General features: G+C 25.7%; 1 pseudogene; it reads left to right on the plus strand.

The window, feature by feature from the left end:
* Positions 1 to 151: 151 nt before the first annotated feature.
* Positions 152 to 21,045, plus strand: part of LOC113558207 — a 76,966-nt pseudogene continuing 56,072 nt past the window's right edge.

The following is a 21,045-nucleotide window of genomic DNA, read 5'->3' on the forward strand; positions in this document are numbered from 1 at the left end:
TTTATATTATAAAATAGCATACGTATAAATATTTATATAAGCATAAGTATTATTATAATATCAGCCGTTATATTCAAAACAAAATATTTTTATAAATTTAAAAAAAATTCTAAATTACCTACATATAAATTATAATTATTAATCATTGATTATGCGCATGTGTGGTAAAAATGGTAAAATACAAAAAATTCGTGTTGCAAACAAAATCATACATTGTATCATACATACACCATCGCCTTAAAAGAAACTGGTCCAAAGACATTTTATCTTAAAAGTCTAAAAAACTAGTTTTCCGATATTCAATTTCTAAATGATCTCTTTTTAACGGTATTCATAATACGCAGTATACCTATATTAAGTTGTTATTTTTATTGTTATTGTACAAGTAGTTGTATTAATTTATTTATAACATCGTAATAAAGACATATATTAGCGATTCGTAATATTATTTAGACGTATATATTTTGACAATAAGTTTTTGTCAGTGTACGACACGTATAGTATTGGTATGTCTCGGGGCGTTATAATATATAGACTGATTTTTTAACGATTTAACAGCAGAAAACACTCATTATTTTGCAATATAAAATTTAAAAAAATGGGAATTGTAATTTAAAAATTTAAAAAAAATATAACGATAGAACATGGTATGATTTGAAAAGTAAAAGTATAATCGTAGATTTTTATATATTTGAAAAATTTAAAATACGTTACTATATTTTTCGAAATGAATATTTTACGTTAAACCCTTCATTCGTTAGGACTGTATGTAGCTATGCCGTTCATCATCGTTTTCGGTTGTTTCGAGGGAGAATAAAAAAATACATCATTAGCTGCTGTGTTTCGTGTGTCCAGCGGCGATCGTGTGATTAAATTTCAAATCAGCCACTACTGACGAACGACAGGCACGCGGGAGGGAATCTTAGCCTCAGCGCAGCCCCTTTTATTATTTGTTTTTAAGAGTAAAATCAATTTCGACGTCGAAATTGGCGGCTGCTACAGTGGTTCGTCTAGCGTGTGCCACAGGATAGATGTGTGCGTTTCCGCTCGTGCGGCGCCAGTCTCGACACACGACTCTGAAGCTTTTATAATCGTGTAAACACAAGTTTTCGTTTAGTCGTTTCCGAATATTTCAAGTCGGGGTCCTATGCACACATGACATGAGTCTCTTTGCTCGCGGAATAGTCGCGTGCATACTTTACTACGTTATTTGATGAAACCTGTCGATTTCCGGACTCGACCGTGTCAATTAATAAACGCAACGACGTTGCTCCAGCTTATATTTCATCTAATCACACTCGCAGACACATACGACAGTTGTGTGTAGTTTTCCTTATCTAAATACACCATATCTTAAATGTGTAATATATTACATATTATTATATGAGTATTTTATCACCATCGTAATTTCATATTTAAAAAAATTGAATACACATTAAATATACCACGTTCCTTCTCCTTGTAGGTACACGTATGAAAATATTAGAGAATTCAATATGTTTACTCGATCGTAGAAATAAATTGTGTACGTTTTATGATATTTCAATCAAAATATAAATTTTTATTTGATTCCTTCGAGTAAGTATGCGAAATAGCTTAAAATTCAAATTAATTTACTTATTATAGTACTTTATGTATAGGTACATTCTAATTTTCTTTAGAACTATATTATTATAGGGGGAAGTATCGTTGAATTCGTAACATAATTTATATATACGTAAGCACTAAGCACTTAGTGTTCTTAAAATTAATTTACTTAAATATTGAATGGTTTTAATAATAAAATTAAGCTGCAGATACTTATATTGTTAAAGAAAAAGGAGTATATTTCATACTTAACAATATCCAGCACTATCATTTTTTATAAAAAAAATCTAACTTGCACGCGCAGTTAAATTACGCATACACTGGTTACCTCAAAAATATCTAACATTTAACCATTTTATAATTAAAACCCTTTTTTTAATACATTTTTAAATGAGTAAATAATTTTTAGTAGATAAAATTAAAATTTATTTTTATTTCTATACCATTCGATTATGTATTATAAAAAATTATATTTGTGAATTATTTTTAAATTGAATTCTGATAGAGCTGTAAATGTATACGTAATTAAATTAATTAAACATTTAAAATTAAAATGAATATTAAAGAATAAACATGCCAAGTTAAATAATTATAATTAACAAAATCTAGTAAAACCATAAAATCTTTTAAAAATAATTTTACGAAATTAATAATTTTGAGCACATTAACGTTTAAGATTGTCAGTACTGCAATTTTATTTTTCTACATTCTACGACGTTAGATAAATTTTGCTGCATCATCGATTGGAAGCCGGAGCAAGTGGTTTGTCAGTGAGGTGCTATTCATGTATATAGTATTAAGGTCTTGTTGTAACTACAGTCAAGTACTGAAGATAATCATAGAAGAATGGAAAAAATAGTCTTTACCCGCTTGCACTAATGAGACTGAAGGACTTTTCGAGCACGTCGTAGTTTTATGACCTACACTGTGACAGTTAAAAACTTAAAAATATATTAATTCACTCAACTTAATGTGATATAACTAACAGTTTTACTCTCTAACACTTAATCCGTTTATATATTGAAAAAAATAGATACTTATAATGATGGTAAATGGAAGAAAGTATGTACAAGTGTTTACCATGTTAATCTTTCAATTTTGATAATCACTATATTATCTACACCACAATATCTGATTATTTTTCACTTATTTTTTAAATCTGTTTTATCACACAAATATTCAAATATTGATGTTAAATAATAAATAATAACAATATTGATACACAGTTAAAGAAAAAAAGGGTTTCAAGGATACCTTCCAAAACCATAATAATAATATAATATAATAATACACGCGAAATAGTGAGATCGGAAATAAGAGATGTCTATGTGGTGTCGCTCGGATTGGATGTTTATGCTTCACTTTTTCACCATACAACATAGATTATTAAAATTAATTTATGGATGGAATTTAAATAATCAGTTTTCTATATTAGTTCTATGTGAATCGAAAGAGTTATTATATGTATATTCGTAATAATAATATTGAGGTGTTAGTTATTATGGTTTTTTTTTTTTTTTTGAGACATTTAAAACATCAAAAACCGTCATTCAGTAAATATATTGAATTATAATATAAGTAAATCAAACACATGTTATATCTTATTATCTCTGAGTAAGCATTATAAATATGATACACACACATATGCATATTAGTATTATCAGTAGTTTTCAGTTTGTTTAATTAATCATTAAATTATTACTACAACTTTATTTTAATATACAAAATTGTATTGATTTTTATGTTATCCACTTTATTTCAACAAGGAAAGAAGATCCACATCAATCACATGTCAAAGTATAATTTATATAAAGCTTAAGAACTTGGCCATTAAGTTAATAAGGAGTGTATCTACTATTGACTTTGACTATGTATTATAGTTTATACATTCTATAGTAATGATTTGAGTCATAATACGACTGTATTTACAGATAAACATCATAATAAACCATAATAATAAATATAGGTATACAATATTCGTGCATATATTGATAACTATATTTTAATATTTTTAAGTTTTGATTGAGATAAACATATCCCCGATTGATATCAATTTTACGAAGAAGTATAAATTAATATAGTATGACATTTGAAAATCTGACCTTTTTGGATCTGGTTCTTAACAGACTTAACAACGAGTGACATTTAGATTGAGTTTTCAACAATAATATGGTTTTAGTTATAATATGCTAAAATATTGGATTTGATTATTTGAAAAACGTCATTATAATAATATTCGAAATTAATATTGTTATTTGAACTTTACACGCAACATTGGGTATATACCTTTATAAAATAAGTATACGTAGTAGCATTGTAGTCGGTATACCTAATAGTCTCAAATCCATGTAAAATATTACCAATAATACTGTTATATTTATATTTAATACGCCGTTTGTTATTAGTTTGGAAAAGTTCAGCTCACCCTCTGCCCCGTAACTTATTTATATGTTATCCAAAAGACTTTGGTGAATGTACAGTGAATTTCTTAGGTACAAAACAAAATTTGTAAGAAAAACCTCTGCAAGATGAATGTTTTTTGACCCAAAACTAATTTAATTTTATTGATTAAAATATATTCATACCTACTTAAATTATGTTCGTATGAAAATAATGTGTCGAATTCTAACCATGTGATTTTGTATTTTTGGTATTCGGTTTGGCTCGTTTGGATAATATATTTAACTTTAAAAATTATCATCACAATAAGTTCTAATTCAAACATTTTTTAGTAATTTCATTGATATATTGTATCATCATATAATTGTTCAATATAATATGAATTGTAAATTGTAAGATATAGTTTATGGTTGACTAGGCATTAACATACAGTCTCGTGAAGCAAATGTTCTGAAGTAATAGATATCGAAATAACGTTTAAGACGGTCATAACAGTGACAACAAAAAACGGTAATGATTCATCAATTTACTCGATCGAAGTAAACATGAATAAATATATATATATATATATATATATATGTTCCATGGAACGTTCAGATATGATTTGTTGAAGGTTTATCAGTAAGTTGTGTGTTTGTTAATAACAGTTTTCGTGTACTAATATTGTCTATCTTACTTCAATAATGATAATACTTTACTATTTGTCTGATCTGAAACCAGTTAATTTAATATTCCTTATGATCTTTAAGGATTAAAGGTAAACCATAGAGTTGTCCTATTGACTTTTGAGAGCCAAAGTGCAACCGGTTAATCTCTGGTCTTTCATCAGTAGAGATATATATTAATAAAAGATACATATTTACAGTGACTCGAACTTACGTTCCTTGTGCTATATCGAAAGAAGTAGCCGGTTAATTCATAATATTTGTTTTTAAATTTCGGTAGATGCATATCAATGGAAGATGCGTAGACGGTGTTATTAATACTCAAAAAAAAAAAATATTTATATAGAATTCAACATTTCCAAATACCTACAACGAGCTTAAATTAGTCTAAATATTTTGAAAATTTTATTGTAAATATAAAATAATATTCAAGTACCTTGTAGAGAAAATATTCAAATTACTATGATTAATGTTTTTTTGCATTAAAACAAAATAACAAAAATGTTTTGAGAATATATTGTTATTTTATGTATGAATAATAATATCCCATAAATTGGTATAAATTATTCAAATTATACCAATACTTAATTGTATATACTGACGTACCTAATAAATAATTGTTATTAGATATTAATATGATCTACAGGGAATTCAATAATCCATCATCGGGTGTGTTAGAACCTCAATCTCTGTGTATTGTTTGAATAAATCAAATAATTTATTATTCTAATTGAAAAACAGTTAAATTAAAATTCTATGCTTTAAGGGAGCTCAAACATTCATTGTAAATTTGTAATGATAAATGTTACGATACGAAAAAAAATAGTTAAAATAATTTTTTATAGTTACCATACATAATTATTTTACTGTAATGTGCCAGTACATTTTCATCGAACATAAGCATATTAACAAAAAAGAAAATATCTACAGTGTACGTAGGTATATAATCTTGAACCGAAAATATCTGTCAGAAACGGACGACAATCCATATAGAAATTCTATATACGTGCGACCAAACTCAATATGCATATTATCATGTAGATACGAGAAAAAACCTTACACAAAGACGTGGAAGACGAGTTAATTGCGCGTTTTTTGATAATTGTGGTCGCATAATTTAAAAATAGTATTTTTCTACGTATATTTGATTTAATGGTCCGATGGTCGTAATTAGGCACTAGCTCAGTAATGTCAAAATCTCCAAAGGGACGAAGCCGTGGGGGCTAACCTAATCAGCGGTAACTGCAAAGACGAAAACCAACTAATTATCGGTGTAACGTCTCAATCTCGTTCAGCCGTTTTCGCAACGAGCCTTGACCGAAAAATTTAACGAGAGCGGAAGACGATTATATTACATATTTTCTCAGACCCCGAAAAGCGTGTGTATATAATGTATATATATATAACACACACGCATGCACACACTGCACGTGTTCCATGTTGGCCGCCGCGCCGCACAATACGCGTATAAATATAATATTATTGTCGTCAGTCGGGCGCATTTGTACGCGACGAGATGACAATAATATTAATATTATGTCTTCGTCGGCACTTTGGACACTTTCACACTCATATCACAGTGTGTGTGTGTGTGTGTGTGTGTGTGTGTGTGTGTGTGTGTGTGTGTGAGTGTATGTGATATCACGTGTGTCGGATCGTTTGGCCGAGCCGACCGTACGGAAATAGTAATAATAATAGAGCTGTCAACGAGCCACTTTATTCTCAAAGTCTGTCGTCGTCCTGGTCGGCGAGCCTTTGATGTGAACTCAAAATCTCCGCGTGTACGAAAAAAATTTCCTACACATAAAAAGTTACCGTTATTGCTGTTGACGCCGCACGGCTGCACGACCGCAAAAACTGTTGCCGGTGTGTACTATAAATATTACAGAATTTTTCTTCTGTCGATCGTGTATTTTTTTTCTCCACGGTTTTCGTCGTCGTCTAAAACGCAGCGACGTCGCCCTCCGATTTGTGTGCAGACGAGTCACCGGTGTACTTATACATATTTTTTATATTAATACATTGCAATGTGACTTAAGCTGACAATGACGGTTTCACGTCCCCAGTTTTCGCTTTTGAAATATAAACGAAAACGCCTCGAACAACACGTGGTAAAATAAAATTGCAATCTGTCGATGTTATTTCATTTGGGTTTCGTAACCGGAAACCAGGGTCCCGCGGCAGAACATCGTAGGTATCATCTCACGGCTGCTGACCGAAAAAAAAAATTTAAAAAAAAAACAAACTTTCGTGCAACATCGGCTTATTAAATCCCATTTAGCCTTTAATTTCGGCTACGGCGATGACGCAATAATATTAAAGTAGTCGCGGCGGTAGTGCAGGCACCCGCGCAGTAATGCGACCCGTAATCACGGAACAACGGTCGCCACAGAGGAAAGAAAATGTATACGAAAACTACAAATTTTCTCGAGAAGTATTTATCATAAAACGTTCGACGGTCCGTCGGCGGATGCTGAGATTGCGGCCGCGGGGTTCTTTGATCTCCGTTTGACGCATAATGACGTAGAATCCTCGTTCAAAATGGATGCCACTGAAACGTTCGTTGATTATTTACCGTGGGACTTATTTATTATTTTTTTTCGACATATAAAAATATCAAAGGCATTCATTTTTTAATATTTTAGTCAAGTTTGACCTTTTATATATATATATATAGAATGTACATAATTATTTTGATAGCCGTTTCGTTTTAATGTATTATTATTTGACTTGGCAACCATCACTACCGCTGTGCCGAAATCTTGACATTGTAAGACGCATATACAGAAATGAATTATAAAACTATAATATTATATTATATGAGCGATTAAATGGAACAATACACATTATATTATTTTTAATACATACGTCTACGTTATGTATAACATTAAACATCATACGTTTAACTGGTGTAAACGTCGTATTATGGAAAGCGTTTTCAATTTGAATGGTATCGTCAGAATCAATTCAAAAACCTATTTGCATTATATTAAATATTATATGAATAGCGAAATACGTTTTATAATTATAATTGTGGCTCTCCTCACAAACACAGATTCGATTCGATTATTTTTCGCGCATTTGGAATGTTTTATTGAGCACTGTTGTTCCAGAGAAATTAGTTATAAATATATAATATAATCCATACATGTTTACGTGAATCATAAAAAAACGTATTATTAATAATTTTAATTATTCATTCATTCAGCTTTTATGTATAATACGTGCATAATATAAAATAAAGCATTTTATATGGTATTCGGTATTGTACGTAGCAACTAGCAAACGTTTATCATAAATACAATAATTTTCATTACCAAAATTACATTTTAAAATAAAAGTCGTCTAAGTAATTTACACGAAATTCATTTAATTTAATTTTTTTATTTTTTTGAATTACCTACAACAGATAAAACCATTTTCAATATCGTTTTCATTATTTTTATGTCATTGAAAAATTACTAGACATAACGAATTTAATCATTTATTTTTATAAGCATTAAGAACAACAACATTTTTGTTTTAATGTTAAATAAAACTATTGGGTATCATATTTATATTGTAATTTCAATATCGCTATGGGAATTTACTAAATAATATACTTAAAAACAATTTAATAATATGTTTGTTTTATTTAAATTAAAGGTTTTGAATTAACTATCTCAAATTTTAAATCACACATAAATGTGGGAAATCCAGAACTAAATATTAAATTATAAATACATGAGCTCAGAGTAAATTTAACATTCATACACGTACAATGTGCATTTAGATAAACATATTACATTTTTGATAAAATCTGTAACGCAGGGTCTTTGCAATAAAAATAAACTAATTTGTTTGTAAATAAAACAACAAAAAATAATATTACGCCAACGCTAATAAAAACAATACTTCATCAATGTTTAACTATGTTCTTCGCATTAAAATACAATGTACTCGTGCTACTATAATCCCGAAACCAGTCAAAATAGTTAACCCAAAATGTATTCACCCTACAACGAGATTTTTTTCACTTTTATCGTTGTCTACTATTTATATATTATTAATTTTGAACATAGATAGTAAGCTTATAGTTTAGTCAAATTTTAATTTCGATTTTAATATATTTATTGGGATTTTATAAGAGATTACGCGGTTTTTATGTATCTACTAATTTTATTTTTTTTTAATAGGATAATGAAGATCATGGACGAATAGCGCATATTATATTATAAGCTGCAGTAGTAGATAAAAGTCATATAGGGGGAAGGTATTTTCGAACAATCGATTTTGACCGGTGTCTGGTGGTTTATGAAGCATGAGTAAATACCGAATATACATTGTAGGTATATCGCATAAACACGTCATATTCATGCCACTATTCGCGTTAAAAAAACAGTTTAAGTATCATTTTTTTTTTTTTTTTTTACTTAATTATTCTCATTGTGAATTTATCTCGTTCAAACACATCAAAGGACAAACACATGTTGTTAATTAATTTTTAATATTGCAGAGTGCAGTGTTAATGTGTTACATTATAATAATAATATATTGCGTGGAAACGCTTCTATAATATTGTATCTTGTATAATATGTCGTTCGTCTTCAAAGAGAAAATGATTGCAATATTACATAAAACACAATTAAAAGACATATCAACACTCTATAATCTAATAATTATTATTGATATTGCTATAACCAGATGATATTTTACTCACGCTTTGTCTTAGCACAGTCAATTATAATATTATGTATCGCATGTACATTAATAAATTTATAATTACGTTAGCAGTGTAAAATATTTAACAAGACGTCTACTTTCTACAGTGTAATATTATATAACATTTGTGTTTAAACAATGTGTTGATTTTGATTTTAATAACCCACTGCAAATCGTGTAGGTACATATTTTTACAAACTTCAAACGAACGCTGGTCTGCATTCAAAAGTTTATTTAATAAAACTAAATACAAACCGAATGAATTAGGCGTGGCAGACTGACAAGTACGGTAAAAGTGGCTGTGTTTTTGAATTGTACGTTTATATAAAATAAACTTTTTTTAAGTATTTTGTAGATAAAGTTCAGTAAAAATACATTTTTTATTCAACGCCCGCTGAAAGGCTATCAAAAGCCACCGGACCGCAATGCTTTACCTAAACACTAATTTCACTAAAATTACCGAGTTTTGTTGATCATATTATTATACTTAACTATTATTACAACTCGAGTAAGATTTAATACTATATTAGTATACGTTAGATATGTATAATTTATGTAGTTATATATTTCTATATACTAAAATTCTTCATAAGAAATGTTATCAACACATATTGTCTTACTGTCAATCAATAATATTATCAATATTTAGTATAATCATCTATTACTTACTTGTAACAATAAGCATGTCCAACTTATCGATATCTCTCTAGGGACGCATGTTAACTCCACCACAAACACCTTTTTTTAGTGTTGCTGCGCCAGGAAAAAATCAGGTAAAATTGGGTTCATTTAAATTCCGTCAGTGAAAAAATTCAGGTTACAGTATAAAATTAACACTTATATTTTATTAATTGCTATAATAATCGTCCATAATTACGTGTAATATGCTAAAAAATATATAAAACTTAGAACTAAAGAGTTAGTTAAAAATATAAAATTAATTTGTATATAATATTATTAAAAAAAAAATGATGAATAATAAATACTCGTAATAACAATAAAATATGTAGGTATATTATATTGTTACGTTTTAAACTATCAACTAAAATTATGTGGTAACATTTATAGATATTTTAAGTTTAAATTAATAACTAAAAATATTTACATAATACATATAAATAAATCCATTATTTTAACTATTTATAGCGTTGTCTAATATTATCATTTTTTTTAAATTTATTTTTTAAATTTTTGAGTTGATTTAGTTGAGATATATTATTAAGTTTTACATAAATTAGGAAATGAAATTTGTTAAGATCTTTAAAAAAATTATAAACATTTGGGTGACTGTTAAATTCATTTTTTAAATTACTATGTAAAGATTAACAAGCGTTTGCAATTCTACTTAAATTTTCACTGTGATCAGTCCACAAATGAGATAGGATATCTGCGTCATTGCTAAAATAATTATCAACAAGGTAATCTAAAAACTTAAGTACTCTGTAGTTAGACAACATAATTGCTTCTAAAGTAAATGAAAACAAATATATTAGAAAATTTTCTAAAAGATAATTACAATAATCTAAAACATAGATGAATCCACTTACTATTTTCCTATTCACTTTTGTATTTAATACTCAGTCTAAAATTATGAACTTTAAACAGTTTAAACATATGTCATCGCAACTAATATAAACGTATTTTATTTGAGAAGGCCTATGAATGTATGGGTGAAGTTTCCATGTATCTATTACAGGTAAAAAATAAAACTAGCAGAGCTTACATTAAACCTTTTGTTATCAATTTATCTAATCAATATTCTGGCAGGATTTACATAGGTGAATATAATTAACTAACTATACGTATAATACGTATGGTTAGTTAATATATTATGATCTCACGTCTAATAGTGTCTATAATCTATTAATGAAATTATGACCTCAGAATATATGATATATTGTACACAATTTTCTAGCAAAAATGTATTTAATAGGTAGAGTTACTTAATACTTTTATATAATAATAATTAGTGAAGATAATTTGAAAATAATTTCATTAATATTACTTTCTAAAAAGGTAAATAGTGGTTCTGATATTAAATTATAATTTTAAAATTTAATGGAAACCATTATTTTGTATCAAAAATGTAATGTGAATTATAATAGAATTTAGTGACTTTAAAATATAAATATGTATATATTATATAGATACATAAACTATTATTAAAACAAAATACAGTTTAATACTTTAATAATTATTAAATTTTCAAGGTATACTGTTAAAATATAAAAATACTATTACGAATAAGAATATTCAAACTAAATCCTTAGTTCTGAAAATTATTTTACTTTAACAAAATGTCTAGCTATTTTCGATGGAATATATTAAATTGTTTTAATATGCAATCTGCTTGCTGTTTTCATAATATGTGCTGATGAACTAATATTAAAAGTGAAAAATACATATATTAATTACTCGTTACCTATCGAAAATTCCTTATAGTTATTTTATCATCAGTAGTTTTATTTAGTCACTATTACCAAAGTATTTTCATACTGTTATACAACGCGTGTTGAAAATATAGTCACAAGCAGACTGAACGAATTGTCATCAAAACGTGACTCCACCACAAAAACTCAATTTTAGTTTTATTCCCCACTGTGAAAAACGTTCAGGTGCATCCGACATAAATACGTCGGGGATGGAACATCTGTATAGGTATATAATATATAAACATAAACTTTTTTCGGTAGCGATTTGCCACAACTATCATTATTCCTGGAACCCATTGCCTAGAGAATTCCATAATAGTACGTCAAAATCGGAAAAATATATATGTGACGAGCGGGAATGTCATTTTCAGGCTGGCTAGTGGCGATTACGTGGTCGTAAAATTGTAGACAAATTGGAAAAATAGTGATTTTTTCCATTCCACGCATCGGGGTGTAAAAATAAAAAAATATATAAATAAAGCAATAGACCTTTACACATTGCACAATGTTGACAGTTTCGTCTTAGTTAAGACAAGTGCCATTGTACAGTATTCAAAACTGTTCACGACAAAAGCAATATCACTCTCATCTTACAAATGAAGTATTTCGTTTTTTGAAATTGCTAAACAATCCTTTCGAATAGATATCGAATATCGATTCAACAATTAAAACGTTTGGTGCAGTATCCCCATATACTGCGGGATCGCTTGGGACTTTCAAATAATTTTGCATTGTTCAATAATAATATTAAATGATGCAAATATATCCTTAGAGCTTTAGAGAATAGCTGATTTGACAAGATTTTGTATTGTCAAGAGAACAGTTTTTACGATACTAAATGGATTGCAAAAAATAAGAAATAAATATCTACTGTTTCGTATTCTAGCTAATGGTATTTTCGATGTATCGAAAAATAGAGGTATTTTTTGTTACTGATAGGCGTATCTTATTTTTAAATTTTTTGACAGCCATATTAAAAGCCAATAATAGTAATTTAGTATTAAATCGAAAATCACTATCATTGACATAATAGTCAACACATACGCATATGTTGCATTGTACAATTTAAAATTAAAATAATTAACATAAAAAGCATAAGATGAATTTATATACATAAAGACATATACTACATCACTAGTCAGTAGAATTAATAGATACTAATGAAAAAAATGTAATATATATTTTTTCTAAACTACTAATATTAAATTACAATGCATAAAACTATACTTATCAATACTAATAATTATTGGTTTTATATTCCTTTTTATAACACAAACTATACTGCTAATGAGCCACTTATAAGAATGATGAAAATTGTCAATACCTAACCGACTCACTCATCTAATTAACTTTCTGTATTTTATCATACATAATGCATATTTTATGTTTTCTTCTTTTGTGCATTATATATTTTTCTTATTTTGTTTTTCAATTATCTTTTAATTGTATTTTAATATTTCCACTATTAAATGTTACTATTGTAAGGTAACCATTACTATTGACTACCAGCCTGTATTTTTAATAAATAAATAAATATAGTTCGATATATTATGTTGTGAATACATTTTTTGTTACTTGGTAAAAAAAATTGACAATTATTTCACACAAGGTTCTCTATGCGTTTTTTTTTTACAATCCAAAAATACAAAAAATAATAAAAATAAATAAATAATCTATTTTAAAAGCCACATGTCTTAAAAATGTTTGTTAAGAATCTTTTTTAAGCGAGTAAGAACTTCTTTGGCTATAAAACTAGTTAAGAAGCCAAATTGTCACCACGAAATATATACAATTTCAAAAAAAAATCACTCCATGAAATACATTGGAAATATATTTAATATTAATGTTGAGTAAACCGCTTAGAAGGTTAGGTTATATTTATTTACTTGGTGCTTAAAAACAGTAATAATTTATTATTGGATTTTGTTTATTAAAATGTTGCGATACTCGTTGGTATATAGTGGCATAAACGAATTAATTCATAATTCGTATATTCAGAAAAATGCACATTTTTCATATCTGTTCATAAATCTAATATATGATAAACGGATTATTAAAGAAAAACTGACCGGTACGTGTGAGCAATATTTATGATTATCTTCCACAACAAATAATAATTGGTGAATGACCAACATATTTTTTTTTATTGAATCGATTTTTTACGGATTATAGTGCTTTTTATTTTTTAACCCAAAATATTAAATAACACGTAGATTTTTAAATAATTTAAACATTATATAGTTTATATTGTTGTATATTCTTTTATACTATTATAGAACCATTAGTAGTAGACTAGTATGAATTAGATTTGAAACGATTATTTAAAATCATAACTATCATGATATCATAAATATAATATAGTTTACTATGTAATCCGTAAATATGATCCAATTTTTGTATTACACTATTACCAAGAAAAATAAATCAGACTGATTTTGATTTAAATTTTTTAGTTTGTTAAAGAAAATGACAGTTATAATATCTTATAATACAATTTATCAAAACTTAAAGCGTTTAAAATTTCTTGATTTTGTATAAGCTCTTAAGCTTATCAAGATAACGTTTTTTGTACCAAATAATATTACATAGTATTGTCAGTCAGACACACAATTTATATTATTATTCTAAAAGTGATTGGAAGGAATAATTTCAAAAACCTTATAACTAGTTCTTAAATATTTTAAATATTGGTTAAATATTCATAAACAATTGACCAAAAAATTGTATATTATATTATGTACCTATATTTACTATACAATTTTGAAACAAAAATAACAAAAAATGGGGTTTAAATACTCATAATTACTAGATAGTGTATGATCTTTATTAAAATAAAAACTCCGGTAGAAATTTAGTGGTCGAAAAATCTAGTCTATTAAGATAATTACCCCATTTTATATTTATTATTATTACTATTAATATATGATTATTACTGTTAGGTCTGTTTCACAATTACTTAACACTTTGATTACGACTTACAAATACTGTTTAAAATTAATCACAAAAATAAAATAATAATTTTAACAACACACAGAATTCAATTACTTATTCATATACACCTACTTCTAAAGTGAATTTATATTAATTATTTAAATACTTGGAAATCAATAAAATTATATGTATTGTGAAATTTGTCTATCAAAAAGATCAGACTGAATATTATATTATGTCTAAAAAATTCTTGTAAAAATATTTAATGATAAATTTATCTATGTTCATTATTTTCTGAATTTCAATAAAATAACAAAATTTGTTTTTCGTAAATATCCCTATTTTCTGTTTTTCTTTAGTTTTTTCAAACATTAATAAAAATACTGAGTTTTCTAAATCAACTTTATTTTTTAATTGCTAACAGTTGTTTTTAAATGAATTCTGATAGTGCTTTATTTTATTTTATTTTTGTCAATTTTGGTTCACTATTTTATTTACTACGGCCCTTTAAAGTTTAGTAAATTCATTAATAGTTTTAATCGAAACAATTTGAACAAATCAATTTTAATTTAGTTGAATACTTCTTTTTTAATTATCTTTTAATACAATTTATATATTTTTAGTTTTGTTAAATAGAGACCTAATGAAGCACACGATTCTACAATGTAGACGTATAAAAATAAGTATTTATACATTATTCCAGTCATATTTTAATTGAATCTGCTAATGAAATAACTAAACTTTAAAGAGTTATAATATGTATGGATAATAATGTAAGAAATTAAAACTGTTGATTCGACTATCAACATTTTCAAAAAATAAATACCACCAATATCCATTAAAAATGGGTGTCAAAAATAAAGTTGAATCTGTGGTTGGTACGCCATAACTGGGCGATTCAAAAATTTTAAATTTGCATACAATAAATCGGACCTTAATAATAAAGAATATAAGCATATTTTTAAATTTGATTGAAATTTAATTGTATCAATTAAAATAACAATAATTATTAAAATAAAAAATAATAAACAAAAACCTCAATCTGCTGTATTGTAATTTTGTAAATATTCGAAATTAAACGCTTAAAGAAAAAATGTAGGTACCTAAATTCATCTTGTAAAAACGTTTATCTGTATTCTTGAAATAAATTTTCAAATTTTTGATTTACATAAAAATATTAACAAAATTTAAAAAATTCAAAAATAAACTATATACAAACATATTTTCAAATACCAATAAATAATTTAAAATTTGATTAAATATTTTAAAAATACCATTGTATATATTAAACGATAATTTAAGTAAGAATTAAGTGTTTAAAATTATTCTATAATCAATAGTAGTTTATATTAATCATATTATTTTTATTATAGTTATTGTTATTATTTGTTTTTAAATAACAACAAAATAATTAAAATCGTTTGAAAAGAAATTGCTGTTTTATGTGTGATAAATGCTGTCACAATCATAAAATATGTATGTGGCATTGTGGCTTTACACTAAACTTTTTTAATTTTAATAAGAAAATTTTATGAGCTATTCTGCACTAAGTTATAAAAAACCTTAGAGGTTAAAATACAAACTGTATGGATACAATATGTAACTACGAAATAATTTACATATTTTTGTGATTTTGAAAAATTAAAATTTTAAATTATTTTCTATATTTTCAGAATTTTTATCATTTTTGATGAATCTTGAATAACATTTTTAAAAAAATTTTGTCACAAACAAAAATGTTGTCAATTATCTTACTCAAATCTAATATAAATTAGAAAATATCGAAAATTTAAAATATATATTATAAATACCACAAAAAGAGCTATCACTATTTATTTCATGTCTATAGTAAATGCTATTATGAATATTTGATGAAGATTCTCTTTTGTTATTTATTTTTGTATTTAAACATAATACGTATATACCATTTTAATTGTTTTATAAAACAATTGAACGTGAAATTCACAGTTCTTTCCTATTTTCTGTAAAACAGTTCTATATTATTTTGAAAATTACTTAAAGTATTGATCCTTTAAAAGTATAACTAAATCCAATTTTCTAACCACCGTTGTAAAATCATCAATACATTTATCGCTCCGGTCAGAATCTAAAAAACTAAGCGTACAACGACATAAGATGTATTATAATCTGAGTTATATAAATCTGAAATCGATTTAAATTTGTCATACAAGTGTGTTCCGATCGGATAGACATCTTAAAAATAAGAACGAATAGGGCTCGCGCTAATTATTATTTACGACTTACACAATATATTATAATGGATAAACATTTGCGATTTTCCATTCAACTTTAACTACAAAACGTACGTGTTATTATCAACAATTAATAACGATAAATCATCGAGTTTTGATTATAAAAATGGATAACTACGTAATAATATTGTAGTACACACTACGTAATGTTTATATTGTGTAATATTATTATGTGGCGATTCGGGAGAAATAGCTCTACACGCGGTTGCCCGTATATAATATGTGTATGTTTTATAGTAGAGCCGTTATTGTGTTTCGACTTCTCGACCTTAAAACGCTGCGAGAGGTGGTTTTTAAATAAAAACGCGTAAGCACCCTGCTGACCGGCAAGTTTTATTGGTTTTTCGTTTCGCGTTTTTTTTTTCTTTCTTTTTTTTTTTTGCCTGTTAGAAGGAAAAACACATAAATAAAATCGTACGTTTCTATTAATACAAAGTGTACAGGTACAATATGCATTATCGGAAAACAGCTGATATTTTCAATTTTCGAAACCCATAAATAATCAGTTGGAAGTATAGGTAATAAATACTCTTTTCACACAATTATTGATTCTCACTTTTTATTATATTATGCGACTTTTCGTATTTTGTCGTTATCAAGAACTGTGCAGTTGAACCTTTTCAACGTGTAATCAACTTGGTTAAACATTATTAGAGTTTATTTTTCACTACAAACTGTACTAATTACGTTTAAAATAATTTTATATTCTTTCGTATTTTTAGCGAATTTTTTTTTTTATATAAATATTATTTTCAGCGCAATTAGGGTTTTAAATGTTTTAATATAATATAAGCTATTTAATTCACAGTCTTATATTAAAAACATACTTGGAAATCTGTAGAGGATTTTAAGTAGATTTATTGACTACTAAGCTCCTTCCCATTTCTCTTTCTAATTGCATTAATATTTTTAATAATTTAAACAATATTTTTTAGTGAATTCTTAATAATTAATACTACTGTGGATTATTAGTGATTATTATTTTGTGTACATTATATGTAATATGCCTATATTTGGTTGTAATAATTTAAAACAGACGAACCTTCTATTCAATATTTTGAAAAGTTCTTCATAAGCTGCAATGCAAATTGTGTATTTTATATTTCTGTATTATATACTATAAGTCTATAACTACTAATATTATCGTTTATTTTATAGAATTTGTCGATTTACTATTATAGATAATGAGCTTATCTACAAACTTTGAATTCAATTTTTTAATTCAAATACGGTCGTATTTTAGGTTGCTTGAAAATTCATAAACTGAGTTTTGTCAAATAGTTTTACTTACATAATAAGTATAGCAAATAATTTACATTTCGACCTACATTTTTCAAGCATTATGTAATTTATAAACATTTTACTTATACAATACCCGATAATTTTCTCATACATTTGTAAACCATTATTTTTTAAAAGAAAATTAAAACATAAATCTGATTTTCTAAACTTTACTGTGGTTTAGTTATAGTTGGCTATATAAACACAAAATTAAATTAAAATTATTAAATGTACAATGTACATCCAGTATTCCAATATTTCTAAGTTTAATAATCGTCAAACTAATAGTATAAAACAAATTATAGTATAATGGTATATAGTTATTTATTTAAATAGCTTAGACTAAACTTAAAATTATAGTGTCATAGTGTTCGTAGGTAAATATTATAGAATTATTTTAAGGTGGCTAAGTCTATACAGATATTTTTAAAGACCCCCTTAAAAACCGATATCCACCAATGCAGTAATATCTGATGTTGGCCCCAGGAACTGTGTATATTATTTTAACATTAATATAAAACTTTCAATTTTGTGTAAGTTTAATAAAAAGAAACAAAATAAAAATCGTTTCTTACCTATACGAACTTTGTTCAATATTGTTGAAGTTTGTCGTAATTTCTTCAAATTCAATAATATTTCAAGTAACCATACAAACAAGAAAACCGTGAAAAAGCATAACATTTTCATCTTATATTCTATGATTGAGAACTTTTCGTATACATTATGTAAACAGCCCGTTTTACCGAGTTTGAACTTAATATTTATATTTTATTAATATCAATTTTATCTTAACAAACAGATATTTAAAACGCAAGTACTTTTTTTATCATCCTTTAATTAAATTATTTTTCCTAGATATCTGTTTTTTACTTTTTACTCATAAAAATTAATACACATTGTATAATTTTAAAACATAATAATAAATTTATTTTTTATATAATACTTAATAAATTGGCTATTATTAAGAGATTTATAGAAATATTTAAAATTAATGTAGTACTATAACACACAATACTAAAAGAGAACAATTTTTAATTATACTTTTAATATTTTTATTTGAATAACATTGTTGATAAACTAAATCCAAAAATTAATTGAAATGTATCAAATATTATAAAACGTGAACTATTCATTTGCTATTATTGATATTAATTAACAATATTATACATAATATAGTAGTTTTTAACATAAAAATAAAAAAATATGGAAAACATTATTGTTATTTTATAATATTAAAATAATATAAAGCCTCCACACAAATTGTTCTCATTGAGACCTAATATTTATTTACAAGGAAATATAATAAATTAAATTATTTAATCAACAATTAAATAAATACATATTATTAACATATTAAGTTAATATTAGGTTTTTATTTAATATTAAAAATAATTCTATATGATTTTAATTAATAATAATAATAATATATATTGTCATAAAATATTAGCTTAATTATATTATAAGCACATATCATTATAATTAGTTATTTTTTAAACCTTTTTTTTAATGATGGTTAAATACATTTTAATAATATTTTAAACACTTAAAAAGTTTTAGCAATTATAATGAGTTTACTTTGTTTTTATGATTCACTAACATACGTGTCTTTAGTTAATCCTTTTATTTTGTATTGTTCTTTTGCGCGGAAATTAATTAAAAATGTATATTAAATGTCAATGTTCAAAATTGACTTGAGTATTTTGATAATCGAGAACCGACTAAGGATGATTCTTTATACCTAGTTTAAATTTTTATCAATGTGTTCTTCTGTATTCTGCGTTGACTATAAATATTATTATGTAAGCACATTTTTAAACTTTTTAACATTAAAGATACAAGCTTCTGAAACCAGTGCTGTACTATTTACATTTTTTTGAATTTCTATACAAATAATAATTTATTATAATAAATGTTTAATTCCTTTTCTTTTTCTTTTTTCTTCCGTTAATATTTAGTTATTTATTTTTATTTATTTTTAACTGTATACTATATTAAAAACTTATTACTTCTCAGTTCTTATAATACCTGGTTTTATAACATTCAGTGTTATAAAACTTTGAATGCTAAATACTTTCTTCAATATTATTCACCCATACATCTAGAACCTTGTTCTTATAATACATGTTTGTATCCAAATTAGTAGACAGCTTATTCTGGTATCCTCCCTTGGTAAAAGTTACTATGAGAAAAACTACTAATTTTTCTTTAATAGTCATATCGAACAAACTACTAGACATATTTCAATAGTTTTCTACTATATATAGTGTTACTACTGTCGTTTAAATAGTTTTACTGCTATATTTAGATAGTTATACTTCTACAATTTAAGTAATTTTACTATTAGATTTCAATAGTTTTACTATTAGATTCGAATAGTTTTACTACTACAATTTGAATAGTCTTACTGCAACATTAAAGTAGTTTTACTATTTGATTTGAATAGTTTTACTCTTAGATTCGAATAGTTTTACTACTACAATTTGAATAGTTTAACTATTAGATTTGAATAGTTTTACTACTACTACAATTTAAACAGTTTTACTATTAGATTTGAGTAGTTTTACTTCCAGATTCTAATAATTTTTCTACTGTTATATAACTTTGTCAGAGGAGGTCTATAATAAGCAAGAATAATAAAAAATAATTAATAAGTAATAACTATTAAAGAAGAATATATCAAAACATATTAATTTAATTATTAGTAGGGTTTGGAACTTGATAGCCTAAATATTATTTTTAATAAAATCCACAAAAATAAGACATAAAAATTTAAAA

This window comes from Rhopalosiphum maidis, chromosome 4, assembly GCF_003676215.2.
Source record: "Rhopalosiphum maidis isolate BTI-1 chromosome 4, ASM367621v3, whole genome shotgun sequence".
NCBI lineage: Eukaryota > Metazoa > Arthropoda > Insecta > Hemiptera > Aphididae > Rhopalosiphum > Rhopalosiphum maidis.